The sequence below is a fragment of the Ascidia mentula genome, chromosome 1 (genome assembly GCF_947561715.1).
Source record: "Ascidia mentula chromosome 1, kaAscMent1.1, whole genome shotgun sequence".
NCBI classification, from domain to species: Eukaryota; Metazoa; Chordata; class Ascidiacea; order Phlebobranchia; family Ascidiidae; genus Ascidia; species Ascidia mentula.
The window spans coordinates 13,164,912-13,179,916 of NC_138566.1; positions in this window are offsets into that span (position 1 = coordinate 13,164,912).

A 15,005-nucleotide genomic window follows, 5' to 3' on the forward strand; every position below is an offset into this window, starting at 1 on the left:
TTGTGACAACGTCACAATCGGAAGGCTTTACAATGAGGCCCGCAGTGTGGCGTGTCTTGTGAGATTTCTAAAGCAATTTGACTCACCCAACAAAAATGCAAACGGAGGATGTGATTTGAATGGGATTTTTGTTTTCCTGCGTCCAACGGCCAAAACAACCCACTCCACGAAAATTGAAGAGCCAGGTGTTTTGTCTTAAACAGCTTTACAAAATTCCGGAAGGTGCCACGAAGTTGGTCCATGTCAATCACTTGGGCAAGTTTCATTTTGTCCTTTTGAAAAGTATCAACATATAAAATGATTGAAATGTATAACAGATGCCATTTACAGTGTAAAGCATGCAGACAAAAGCCTCAGTGCATTAGGTAAAAAGAAAGCTCACTTTAGGTTTAGTAAGTTCCACCTTTCTTGTTTTGTCGATAAGGATGCCAATCTTTTCAGACAGTTCATGCTCCTTCAATTGTGACGTTGTTTTTTGCTGCTTGGGTGGCAATAACCTGTGGAAGTATTTGCAAACCAAAACAAGCAAATACACAAGCAAAGGTCCCCTGTCAATTAAAAAAGTAGATGAAAAATATGTGCCAGTTTTATGCATAAAAATCAACACAAGGGTTATGGACACCTTTTTTGCAAGACGGGAATCATGGGAGAAGAACTGCTTTCAGTGGATTCGCTCATTAGAATGTCCCTTTCCAGATCAGCAGATCTACATTTTCTTTTCAAACAACGGGCATGTGTGCCTGAAAAGAACAAAATGCATGAAACAAAATTGCACAATTATTTGGCACAAATACACAACTTACTCCCTTCACAAAGAATTGTGGAAGGACATGTCTGCCAAGCTGCATCGGCAGAAATTTCATACAAACAAAATTTTCCATTCTAATGTACTGTGGAAGAAACAAATATACATGCAGATATATCATGTGGCATAAAGCAAATTAATGACAACGAAATGTCTTTTTTATGGCAACAGAACACACTTTTTAATTTGATCATTAACTTTCAGCAGAAAATAATCACCATTCAAACCACACACTTTGTAAATTCCGACATGTTTTAAGTTGACAAGGTGTTTGAAAAGACGACAAAAGGCAATATTGCTTTGACAGTTTTTTCGAGGGGACAATTATATGGAATTAAGAAACATGTATGGGAAGTTTGGTTTTCATAAAATGCAAATCTTGCAATTTGTTGCATAGTTTTGTAAGCCAGATTTAAAAAGAACTTTTTTTCAAACAACCCAAGTAATTTTCAAATTGAAAACAGCCAATGTTTTCCAATGAACCATGTTTTTCATAATCATTACACAAGTGGATCAAACAATGAACATTGTAACTGACAAATGCTTTTCCATAAATATGTGAAGATTTGCTAACAAAGTCTTTCAGCATTTGGACACCTAACGAAAACTCATGTGCGTTAATGTTTGGCGACAACAAAAATCTCATAGCTGAAGAAAAATGCAGAAAATGACAATACGTTTATGGCACAGCACATTTTTATCTTTTAACAGCACCACTCCCACATACAGCATAAATAGTCTAAATTCTGTTGCTTTCCAGTGAGGCAAATCTGACAAAGGCCTCGATTTTCTGTTGAATTCAAGCGGTATAAATTCCTTATATTTTGTAAGGTTGTGGTGACGTTAACATGACGACAGTTGAAGAAAGCTTAACTTGCAATTGGCGTGGTCTACCCCACCACCAGATTAACAAACGACGCATTACACCCAAACACGCAAGATGCGTATTCACCCTTGATCTAAATTTGAGTCGCAAGTATATCAAACAGAAATACCTGACATAAAACAACTGCTGTCGTAAACCACCTGTAAATTTAGACAAGGTTTCCCGCCGTCAAGTCATTACAACAAACAACTCATTAATTACGCAGTTAGCCAAGCCTCCTAGCCTGCCCTGCCTGCTTGTTTTTCATCCAACCATGACGAAGCAGCGCCTCAGCTTCGCTTTGTAATATTCAAAAAAACATTTTAGTTAGCTCGCAAAATCAACAAATATTATGGTAAAAATCACTGACAATAATTTGCCCTCCAAAACTGCATGTGTCACAACCCCACGGCAGAACTCACCAAGAGAGGTACAACCAAACTACCTCAAAATGAAATAAAATTAACTTCATGCTTCTATGCCCACCTTATGACAAAACAATATGATATGTGTTACGCAGGTATACAAGGAAAAACTCCCGCCGCCGAAACTCACCTTCACGCACAGTATTATACTTCAAAATTACTTTGCGCAGGGGGAAATTATGCAAACTTAAGCACGGCGCACCATTCGTAAACCGAACGTATAAGTTTGGCTGACGTCCGAATAAGTGCTGATTGGCCGTGCCAAGCTTAAACGCACTAAACCGAGCTTAAACCAAGCTAGGCCCATACTAAAGGGGTAGATAATTTTTGACTGGGAAAGCTTGTAATGAAAAAAAATATTTTTTGTCGAAAAGTCATATACTGCAAAATGGACAAGTGCTGAAAGCGCGTAGTTACATACGTTGTACAACCGCAAACTCAGTACTGGAGTATCAGCGTTTTCCACTGTATAATAAAGCTTGTACTGAAAAAAAAATATGTTTTATCGAAAAGTCATATACTGCAAAATGGACAAGTGCTGAAATCGCATAGTTACATACGTTGTGCAACCGCAAACTCAGTGCTGGAGTATCAGCATTTTCCACTGTATAATAAAGCTTGTACTGAAAAAAAAAAATTTTTATCGAAAAGTCATATACTGCAAAATGGACAAGTGCTGAAAGCGCATAGTTACATACGTTGTGCAACCGCAAACTCAGTACTGGAGTATCAGCGTTTTCCACTGTATAATAAAGCTTGTAATTAAAAAAAATATTTTTTATCGAAAAGTCATATACTGCAAAATGGACAAGTGCTGAAAGCGCATAGTTACATACGTTGTGCAACCGCAAACTCAGTACTGGAGTATCAGAATTTTCCACTGTATAATAACCCAGTCATAAATTTAGGCACGGCCCTTGTCACTTTATGTCAAGATACGCTTGGCGTCAAGCTTGGGCGACGCATGTTCACCGTACTTAAATGTTGGATATATGTTCGGCGTATGTTCTACAATTGAACAAATCCAAGCTTGGCCGAGCGAGCGTTCGCCGTGCGTTTACCGATCATAATGATATTGCCTGGCTACTTTCAAAATATGACCTCATCAAACTCGCTACTTCACCTTCTCGCACGTAACACGACTTAAATTACATAATATTTTATTGAAAGTAACAACACATAAATAAAAATGCAGTGGCAAGCGCAGTGGAAGTACGGTGTAACATGAAGTGCACTGTTCGACGAAACTATGTACTCTATGACGTGGTGGGCTTAATTGAGGATAAATTGCCGTTTCTTGTTATTCTGTCGTCACTCCGTCAACAACTCCAGGTAAAACTCGTTTCACCGCTGTGGCGATTTCTTGGTGCTTAACTGCCTGCGTCTTCCATCTTTCAATGCGTCTGCAGAACATAAAACATATGATTTAGTTAAAATTTTGGTAACATACCATCGTGTTAAGAAATTAAATATTCGACATGTCGGAATTAAATATATGAAAGTTGTGACAACGTCACAATCGGAAGGCTTTACAATGAGGCCCGCAGTGTGGCGTGTCTTGTGAGATTTCTAAAGCAATTTGACTCACCCAACAAAAATGCAAACGGAGGATGTGATTTGAATGGGATTTTTGTTTTCCTGCGTCCAACGGCCAAAACAACCCACTCCACGAAAATTGAAGAGCCAGGTGTTTTGTCTTAAACAGCTTTACAAAATTCCGGAAGGTGCCACGAAGTTGGTCCATGTCAATCACTTGGGCAAGTTTCATTTTGTCCTTTTGAAAAGTATCAACATATAAAATGATTGAAATGTATAACAGATGCCATTTACAGTGTAAAGCATGCAGACAAAAGCCTCAGTGCATTAGGTAAAAAGAAAGCTCACTTTAGGTTTAGTAAGTTCCACCTTTCTTGTTTTGTCGATAAGGATGCCAATCTTTTCAGACAGTTCATGCTCCTTCAATTGTGACGTTGTTTTTTGCTGCTTGGGTGGCAATAACCTGTGGAAGTATTTGCAAACCAAAACAAGCAAATACACAAGCAAAGGTCCCCTGTCAATTAAAAAAGTAGATGAAAAATATGTGCCAGTTTTATGCATAAAAATCAACACAAGGGTTATGGACACCTTTTTTGCAAGACGGGAATCATGGGAGAAGAACTGCTTTCAGTGGATTCGCTCATTAGAATGTCCCTTTCCAGATCAGCAGATCTACATTTTCTTTTCAAACAACGGGCATGTGTGCCTGAAAAGAACAAAATGCATGAAACAAAATTGCACAATTATTTGGCACAAATACACAACTTACTCCCTTCACAAAGAATTGTGGAAGGACATGTCTGCCAAGCTGCATCGGCAGAAATTTCATACAAACAAAATTTTCCATTCTAATGTACTGTGGAAGAAACAAATATACATGCAGATATATCATGTGGCATAAAGCAAATTAATGACAACGAAATGTCTTTTTTATGGCAACAGAACACACTTTTTAATTTGATCATTAACTTTCAGCAGAAAATAATCACCATTCAAACCACACACTTTGTAAATTCCGACATGTTTTAAGTTGACAAGGTGTTTGAAAAGACGACAAAAGGCAATATTGCTTTGACAGTTTTTTCGAGGGGACAATTATATGGAATTAAGAAACATGTATGGGAAGTTTGGTTTTCATAAAATGCAAATCTTGCAATTTGTTGCATAGTTTTGTAAGCCAGATTTAAAAAGAACTTTTTTTCAAACAACCCAAGTAATTTTCAAATTGAAAACAGCCAATGTTTTCCAATGAACCATGTTTTTCATAATCATTACACAAGTGGATCAAACAATGAACATTGTAACTGACAAATGCTTTTCCATAAATATGTGAAGATTTGCTAACAAAGTCTTTCAGCATTTGGACACCTAACGAAAACTCATGTGCGTTAATGTTTGGCGACAACAAAAATCTCATAGCTGAAGAAAAATGCAGAAAATGACAATACGTTTATGGCACAGCACATTTTTATCTTTTAACAGCACCACTCCCACATACAGCATAAATAGTCTAAATTCTGTTGCTTTCCAGTGAGGCAAATCTGACAAAGGCCTCGATTTTCTGTTGAATTCAAGCGGTATAAATTCCTTATATTTTGTAAGGTTGTGGTGACGTTAACATGACGACAGTTGAAGAAAGCTTAACTTGCAATTGGCGTGGTCTACCCCACCACCAGATTAACAAACGACGCATTACACCCAAACACGCAAGATGCGTATTCACCCTTGATCTAAATTTGAGTCGCAAGTATATCAAACAGAAATACCTGACATAAAACAACTGCTGTCGTAAACCACCTGTAAATTTAGACAAGGTTTCCCGCCGTCAAGTCATTACAACAAACAACTCATTAATTACGCAGTTAGCCAAGCCTCCTAGCCTGCCCTGCCTGCTTGTTTTTCATCCAACCATGACGAAGCAGCGCCTCAGCTTCGCTTTGTAATATTCAAAAAAACATTTTAGTTAGCTCGCAAAATCAACAAATATTATGGTAAAAATCACTGACAATAATTTGCCCTCCAAAACTGCATGTGTCACAACCCCACGGCAGAACTCACCAAGAGAGGTACAACCAAACTACCTCAAAATGAAATAAAATTAACTTCATGCTTCTATGCCCACCTTATGACAAAACAATATGATATGTGTTACGCAGGTATACAAGGAAAAACTCCCGCCGCCGAAACTCACCTTCACGCACAGTATTATACTTCAAAATTACTTTGCGCAGGGGGAAATTATGCAAACTTAAGCACGGCGCACCATTCGTAAACCGAACGTATAAGTTTGGCTGACGTCCGAATAAGTGCTGATTGGCCGTGCCAAGCTTAAACGCACTAAACCGAGCTTAAACCAAGCTAGGCCCATACTAAAGGGGTAGATAATTTTTGACTGGGAAAGCTTGTAATGAAAAAAAATATTTTTTATCGAAAAGTCGTATACTGCAAAATGGACAAGTGCTGAAATCGCATGGTTACATACGTTGTGCAACCGCAAACTCAGTACTGGAGTATCAGCGTTTTCCACTGTATAATAAAGCTTGTACTGAAAAAAAATATTTTTTATCGAAAAGTCATATACTGCAAAACGGACAAGTGCTGAAATCGCATAGTTACATACGTTGTGCAACCGCAAACTCAGTGCTGGAGTATCAGCGTTTTCCACTGTATAATAAAGCTTGTACTGAAAAAAAATATTTTTTATCGAAAAGTCATATACTGCAAAATGGACAAGTGCTGAAAGCGCATAGTTACATACGTTGTGCAACCGCAAACTCAGTACTGGAGTATCAGCGTTTTCCACTGTATAATAAAGCTTGTAATAAAAAAAAATATTTTTTATCGAAAAGTCATATACTGCAAAATGGACAAGTGCTGAAATCGCATAGTTACATACGTTGTGCAACCGCAAAAGCAATACTGCAGTGCCAGCGTTTTCCACTGTATAATAAAGCTTGTAGTGAAAAAAAATATTTTTTGTCGAAAAGTCATATACTGCAAAATGGACAAGTGCTGAAAGCGCATAGTTACATACGTTGTGCAACCGCAAACTCAGTACTGGAGTATCAGCGTTTTCCACTGTATAATAAAGCTTGTACTGAAAAAAAAATATGTTTTATCGAAAAGTCATATACTGCAAAACGGACAAGTGCTGAAATCGCATAGTTACATACGTTGTGCAACCGCAAACTCAGTACTGGAGTATCAGCGTTTTCCACTGTATAATAAAGCTTGTACTGAAAAAAAATATTTTTTATCGAAAAGTCATATACTGCAAAATGGACAAGTTCTGAAAGCGCATAGTTACATACGTTGTGCAACCGCAAACTCAGTACTGGGGTATCAACGTTTTCCACTGTATAATAAAGCTTGTAATAAAAAAAAATATTTTTTATCGAAAAGTCATATACTGCAAAATGGACAAGTGCTGAAATCGCATAGTTACATACGTTGTGCAACCGCAAACTCAGTACTGGAGTATCAGCGTTTTCCACTGTATAATAAAGCTTGTACTGAAAAAAAAATATTTTTTATCGAAAAGTCATATACTGCAAAATGGACAAGTGCTGAAATCGCATAGTTACATACGTTGTGCAACCGCAAACTCAATACTGGAGTATCAGCGTTTTCCACTGTATAATAAAGCTTGTACTGAAAAAAAATATTTTTTATCGAAAAGTCGTATGCTGCAAAATGGACAAGTGCTGAAATCTCATGGTTACATACGTTGTGCAACCGCAAACTCAGTACTGGAGTATCAGCGTTTTCCACAGTATAATAAACCTTGTACTGAAAAAAAATATTTTTTATCGAAAAGTTATATACTGCAAAATGGACAAGTGCTGAAAGCGCATAGTTACATACGTTGTGCAACCGCAAACGCAATACTGGAGTATCAGCGTTTTCCACTGTATAATAAAGCTTCTACTGAAAAAAAATATTTTTTATCGAAAAGTCATATACTGCAAAATGGACAAGTGCTGAAATCGCATAGTTACATACGTTGTGCAACCGCAAACGCAATACTGGAGTATCAGCGTTTTCCACTGTATAATAAAGCTTGTACTGAAAAAAAATATTTTTTATCGAAAAGTCATATACTGCAAAATGGACAAGTGCTGAAATCGCATAGTTACATACGTTGTGCAACCGCAAACGCAATACTGGAGTATCAGCGTTTTCCACTGTATAATAAAGCTTGTACTAAAAAAAAATATTTTTTATCGAAAAGTCATATACTGCAAAATGGACAAGTGCTGAAATCGTATAGTTACATAAGTTGTGCAACCGCAAACGCAATACTGGAGTATCAGCGTTTTCCACTGTATAATAAAGCTTGTACTGAAAAAAAATATTTTTTATCGAAAAGTCATATACTGCAAAATGGACAAGTGCTGAAATCGTATAGTTACATACGTTGTGCAACCGCAAACTTAGTACTGGAGTATCAGCGTTTTCCACTGTATAATAAAGCTTGTACTGAAAAAAAATATTTTTTATCGAAAAGTCATATACTGCAAAATGGACAAGTGCTGAAATCTCATGGTTACATACGTTGTGCAACCGCAAAAGCAATACTGAAGTATCAGCGTTTTCCACTGTATAATAAAGCTTGTACTGAAAAAAAAAATTTTTTGTCGAAAAGTCATATACTGCAAAATGGACAAGTGCTGAAATCGCATAGTTACATACGTTGTGCAACAGCAAACTCAGTACTGGAGTATCAGCGTTTTCCACTGTATAATAAAGCTTGTAGTGAAAAAAAATATTTTTTGTCGAAAAGTCATATACTGCAAAATGGACAAGTGCTGAAAGCGCGTAGTTACATACGTTGTACAACCGCAAACTCAGTACTGGAGTATCAGCGTTTTCCACTGTATAATAAAGCTTGTACTGAAAAAAAAATATGTTTTATCGAAAAGTCATATACTGCAAAATGGACAAGTGCTGAAATCGCATAGTTACATACGTTGTGCAACCGCAAACTCAGTACTGGAGTATCAGCATTTTCCACTGTATAATAAAGCTTGTACTGAAAAAAAAAAATTTTTATCGAAAAGTCATATACTGCAAAATGGACAAGTGCTGAAAGCGCATAGTTACATACGTTGTGCAACCGCAAACTCAGTACTGGAGTATCAGCGTTTTCCACTGTATAATAAAGCTTGTAATTAAAAAAAATATTTTTTATCGAAAAGTCATATACTGCAAAATGGACAAGTGCTGAAAGCGCATAGTTACATACGTTGTGCAACCGCAAACTCAGTACTGGAGTATCAGAATTTTCCACTGTATAATAACCCAGTCATAAATTTAGGCACGGCCCTTGTCACTTTATGTCAAGATACGCTTGGCGTCAAGCTTGGGCGACGCATGTTCACCGTACTTAAATGTTGGATATATGTTCGGCGTATGTTCTACAATTGAACAAATCCAAGCTTGGCCGAGCGAGCGTTCGCCGTGCGTTTACCGATCATAATGATATTGCCTGGCTACTTTCAAAATATGACCTCATCAAACTCGCTACTTCACCTTCTCGCACGTAACACGACTTAAATTACATAATATTTTATTGAAAGTAACAACACATAAATAAAAATGCAGTGGCAAGCGCAGTGGAAGTACGGTGTAACATGAAGTGCACTGTTCGACGAAACTATGTACTCTATGACGTGGTGGGCTTAATTGAGGATAAATTGCCGTTTCTTGTTATTCTGTCGTCACTCCGTCAACAACTCCAGGTAAAACTCGTTTCACCGCTGTGGCGATTTCTTGGTGCTTAACTGCCTGCGTCTTCCATCTTTCAATGCGTCTGCAGAACATAAAACATATGATTTAGTTAAAATTTTGGTAACATACCATCGTGTTAAGAAATTAAATATTCGACATGTCGGAATTAAATATATGAAAGTTGTGACAACGTCACAATCGGAAGGCTTTACAATGAGGCCCGCAGTGTGGCGTGTCTTGTGAGATTTCTAAAGCAATTTGACTCACCCAACAAAAATGCAAACGGAGGATGTGATTTGAATGGGATTTTTGTTTTCCTGCGTCCAACGGCCAAAACAACCCACTCCACGAAAATTGAAGAGCCAGGTGTTTTGTCTTAAACAGCTTTACAAAATTCCGGAAGGTGCCACGAAGTTGGTCCATGTCAATCACTTGGGCAAGTTTCATTTTGTCCTTTTGAAAAGTATCAACATATAAAATGATTGAAATGTATAACAGATGCCATTTACAGTGTAAAGCATGCAGACAAAAGCCTCAGTGCATTAGGTAAAAAGAAAGCTCACTTTAGGTTTAGTAAGTTCCACCTTTCTTGTTTTGTCGATAAGGATGCCAATCTTTTCAGACAGTTCATGCTCCTTCAATTGTGACGTTGTTTTTTGCTGCTTGGGTGGCAATAACCTGTGGAAGTATTTGCAAACCAAAACAAGCAAATACACAAGCAAAGGTCCCCTGTCAATTAAAAAAGTAGATGAAAAATATGTGCCAGTTTTATGCATAAAAATCAACACAAGGGTTATGGACACCTTTTTTGCAAGACGGGAATCATGGGAGAAGAACTGCTTTCAGTGGATTCGCTCATTAGAATGTCCCTTTCCAGATCAGCAGATCTACATTTTCTTTTCAAACAACGGGCATGTGTGCCTGAAAAGAACAAAATGCATGAAACAAAATTGCACAATTATTTGGCACAAATACACAACTTACTCCCTTCACAAAGAATTGTGGAAGGACATGTCTGCCAAGCTGCATCGGCAGAAATTTCATACAAACAAAATTTTCCATTCTAATGTACTGTGGAAGAAACAAATATACATGCAGATATATCATGTGGCATAAAGCAAATTAATGACAACGAAATGTCTTTTTTATGGCAACAGAACACACTTTTTAATTTGATCATTAACTTTCAGCAGAAAATAATCACCATTCAAACCACACACTTTGTAAATTCCGACATGTTTTAAGTTGACAAGGTGTTTGAAAAGACGACAAAAGGCAATATTGCTTTGACAGTTTTTTCGAGGGGACAATTATATGGAATTAAGAAACATGTATGGGAAGTTTGGTTTTCATAAAATGCAAATCTTGCAATTTGTTGCATAGTTTTGTAAGCCAGATTTAAAAAGAACTTTTTTTCAAACAACCCAAGTAATTTTCAAATTGAAAACAGCCAATGTTTTCCAATGAACCATGTTTTTCATAATCATTACACAAGTGGATCAAACAATGAACATTGTAACTGACAAATGCTTTTCCATAAATATGTGAAGATTTGCTAACAAAGTCTTTCAGCATTTGGACACCTAACGAAAACTCATGTGCGTTAATGTTTGGCGACAACAAAAATCTCATAGCTGAAGAAAAATGCAGAAAATGACAATACGTTTATGGCACAGCACATTTTTATCTTTTAACAGCACCACTCCCACATACAGCATAAATAGTCTAAATTCTGTTGCTTTCCAGTGAGGCAAATCTGACAAAGGCCTCGATTTTCTGTTGAATTCAAGCGGTATAAATTCCTTATATTTTGTAAGGTTGTGGTGACGTTAACATGACGACAGTTGAAGAAAGCTTAACTTGCAATTGGCGTGGTCTACCCCACCACCAGATTAACAAACGACGCATTACACCCAAACACGCAAGATGCGTATTCACCCTTGATCTAAATTTGAGTCGCAAGTATATCAAACAGAAATACCTGACATAAAACAACTGCTGTCGTAAACCACCTGTAAATTTAGACAAGGTTTCCCGCCGTCAAGTCATTACAACAAACAACTCATTAATTACGCAGTTAGCCAAGCCTCCTAGCCTGCCCTGCCTGCTTGTTTTTCATCCAACCATGACGAAGCAGCGCCTCAGCTTCGCTTTGTAATATTCAAAAAAACATTTTAGTTAGCTCGCAAAATCAACAAATATTATGGTAAAAATCACTGACAATAATTTGCCCTCCAAAACTGCATGTGTCACAACCCCACGGCAGAACTCACCAAGAGAGGTACAACCAAACTACCTCAAAATGAAATAAAATTAACTTCATGCTTCTATGCCCACCTTATGACAAAACAATATGATATGTGTTACGCAGGTATACAAGGAAAAACTCCCGCCGCCGAAACTCACCTTCACGCACAGTATTATACTTCAAAATTACTTTGCGCAGGGGGAAATTATGCAAACTTAAGCACGGCGCACCATTCGTAAACCGAACGTATAAGTTTGGCTGACGTCCGAATAAGTGCTGATTGGCCGTGCCAAGCTTAAACGCACTAAACCGAGCTTAAACCAAGCTAGGCCCATACTAAAGGGGTAGATAATTTTTGACTGGGAAAGCTTGTAATGAAAAAAAATATTTTTTATCGAAAAGTCGTATACTGCAAAATGGACAAGTGCTGAAATCGCATGGTTACATACGTTGTGCAACCGCAAACTCAGTACTGGAGTATCAGCGTTTTCCACTGTATAATAAAGCTTGTACTGAAAAAAAATATTTTTTATCGAAAAGTCATATACTGCAAAACGGACAAGTGCTGAAATCGCATAGTTACATACGTTGTGCAACCGCAAACTCAGTGCTGGAGTATCAGCGTTTTCCACTGTATAATAAAGCTTGTACTGAAAAAAAATATTTTTTATCGAAAAGTCATATACTGCAAAATGGACAAGTGCTGAAAGCGCATAGTTACATACGTTGTGCAACCGCAAACTCAGTACTGGAGTATCAGCGTTTTCCACTGTATAATAAAGCTTGTAATAAAAAAAAATATTTTTTATCGAAAAGTCATATACTGCAAAATGGACAAGTGCTGAAATCGCATAGTTACATACGTTGTGCAACCGCAAACGCAATACTGGAGTATCAGCGTTTTCCACTGTATAATAAAGCTTGTACTAAAAAAAAATATTTTTTATCGAAAAGTCATATACTGCAAAATGGACAAGTGCTGAAATCGTATAGTTACATAAGTTGTGCAACCGCAAACGCAATACTGGAGTATCAGCGTTTTCCACTGTATAATAAAGCTTGTACTGAAAAAAAATATTTTTTATCGAAAAGTCATATACTGCAAAATGGACAAGTGCTGAAATCGTATAGTTACATACGTTGTGCAACCGCAAACTTAGTACTGGAGTATCAGCGTTTTCCACTGTATAATAAAGCTTGTACTGAAAAAAAATATTTTTTATCGAAAAGTCATATACTGCAAAATGGACAAGTGCTGAAATCTCATGGTTACATACGTTGTGCAACCGCAAAAGCAATACTGAAGTATCAGCGTTTTCCACTGTATAATAAAGCTTGTACTGAAAAAAAAAATTTTTTGTCGAAAAGTCATATACTGCAAAATGGACAAGTGCTGAAATCGCATAGTTACATACGTTGTGCAACAGCAAACTCAGTACTGGAGTATCAGCGTTTTCCACTGTATAATAAAGCTTGTAGTGAAAAAAAATATTTTTTGTCGAAAAGTCATATACTGCAAAATGGACAAGTGCTGAAAGCGCGTAGTTACATACGTTGTACAACCGCAAACTCAGTACTGGAGTATCAGCGTTTTCCACTGTATAATAAAGCTTGTACTGAAAAAAAAATATGTTTTATCGAAAAGTCATATACTGCAAAATGGACAAGTGCTGAAATCGCATAGTTACATACGTTGTGCAACCGCAAACTCAGTACTGGAGTATCAGCATTTTCCACTGTATAATAAAGCTTGTACTGAAAAAAAAAAATTTTTATCGAAAAGTCATATACTGCAAAATGGACAAGTGCTGAAAGCGCATAGTTACATACGTTGTGCAACCGCAAACTCAGTACTGGAGTATCAGCGTTTTCCACTGTATAATAAAGCTTGTAATTAAAAAAAATATTTTTTATCGAAAAGTCATATACTGCAAAATGGACAAGTGCTGAAAGCGCATAGTTACATACGTTGTGCAACCGCAAACTCAGTACTGGAGTATCAGAATTTTCCACTGTATAATAACCCAGTCATAAATTTAGGCACGGCCCTTGTCACTTTATGTCAAGATACGCTTGGCGTCAAGCTTGGGCGACGCATGTTCACCGTACTTAAATGTTGGATATATGTTCGGCGTATGTTCTACAATTGAACAAATCCAAGCTTGGCCGAGCGAGCGTTCGCCGTGCGTTTACCGATCATAATGATATTGCCTGGCTACTTTCAAAATATGACCTCATCAAACTCGCTACTTCACCTTCTCGCACGTAACACGACTTAAATTACATAATATTTTATTGAAAGTAACAACACATAAATAAAAATGCAGTGGCAAGCGCAGTGGAAGTACGGTGTAACATGAAGTGCACTGTTCGACGAAACTATGTACTCTATGACGTGGTGGGCTTAATTGAGGATAAATTGCCGTTTCTTGTTATTCTGTCGTCACTCCGTCAACAACTCCAGGTAAAACTCGTTTCACCGCTGTGGCGATTTCTTGGTGCTTAACTGCCTGCGTCTTCCATCTTTCAATGCGTCTGCAGAACATAAAACATATGATTTAGTTAAAATTTTGGTAACATACCATCGTGTTAAGAAATTAAATATTCGACATGTCGGAATTAAATATATGAAAGTTGTGACAACGTCACAATCGGAAGGCTTTACAATGAGGCCCGCAGTGTGGCGTGTCTTGTGAGATTTCTAAAGCAATTTGACTCACCCAACAAAAATGCAAACGGAGGATGTGATTTGAATGGGATTTTTGTTTTCCTGCGTCCAACGGCCAAAACAACCCACTCCACGAAAATTGAAGAGCCAGGTGTTTTGTCTTAAACAGCTTTACAAAATTCCGGAAGGTGCCACGAAGTTGGTCCATGTCAATCACTTGGGCAAGTTTCATTTTGTCCTTTTGAAAAGTATCAACATATAAAATGATTGAAATGTATAACAGATGCCATTTACAGTGTAAAGCATGCAGACAAAAGCCTCAGTGCATTAGGTAAAAAGAAAGCTCACTTTAGGTTTAGTAAGTTCCACCTTTCTTGTTTTGTCGATAAGGATGCCAATCTTTTCAGACAGTTCATGCTCCTTCAATTGTGACGTTGTTTTTTGCTGCTTGGGTGGCAATAACCTGTGGAAGTATTTGCAAACCAAAACAAGCAAATACACAAGCAAAGGTCCCCTGTCAATTAAAAAAGTAGATGAAAAATATGTGCCAGTTTTATGCATAAAAATCAACACAAGGGTTATGGACACCTTTTTTGCAAGACGGGAATCATGGGAGAAGAACTGCTTTCAGTGGATTCGCTCATTAGAATGTCCCTTTCCAGATCAGCAGATCTACATTTTCTTTTCAAACAACGGGCATGTGTGCCTGAAAAGAACAAAATGCATGA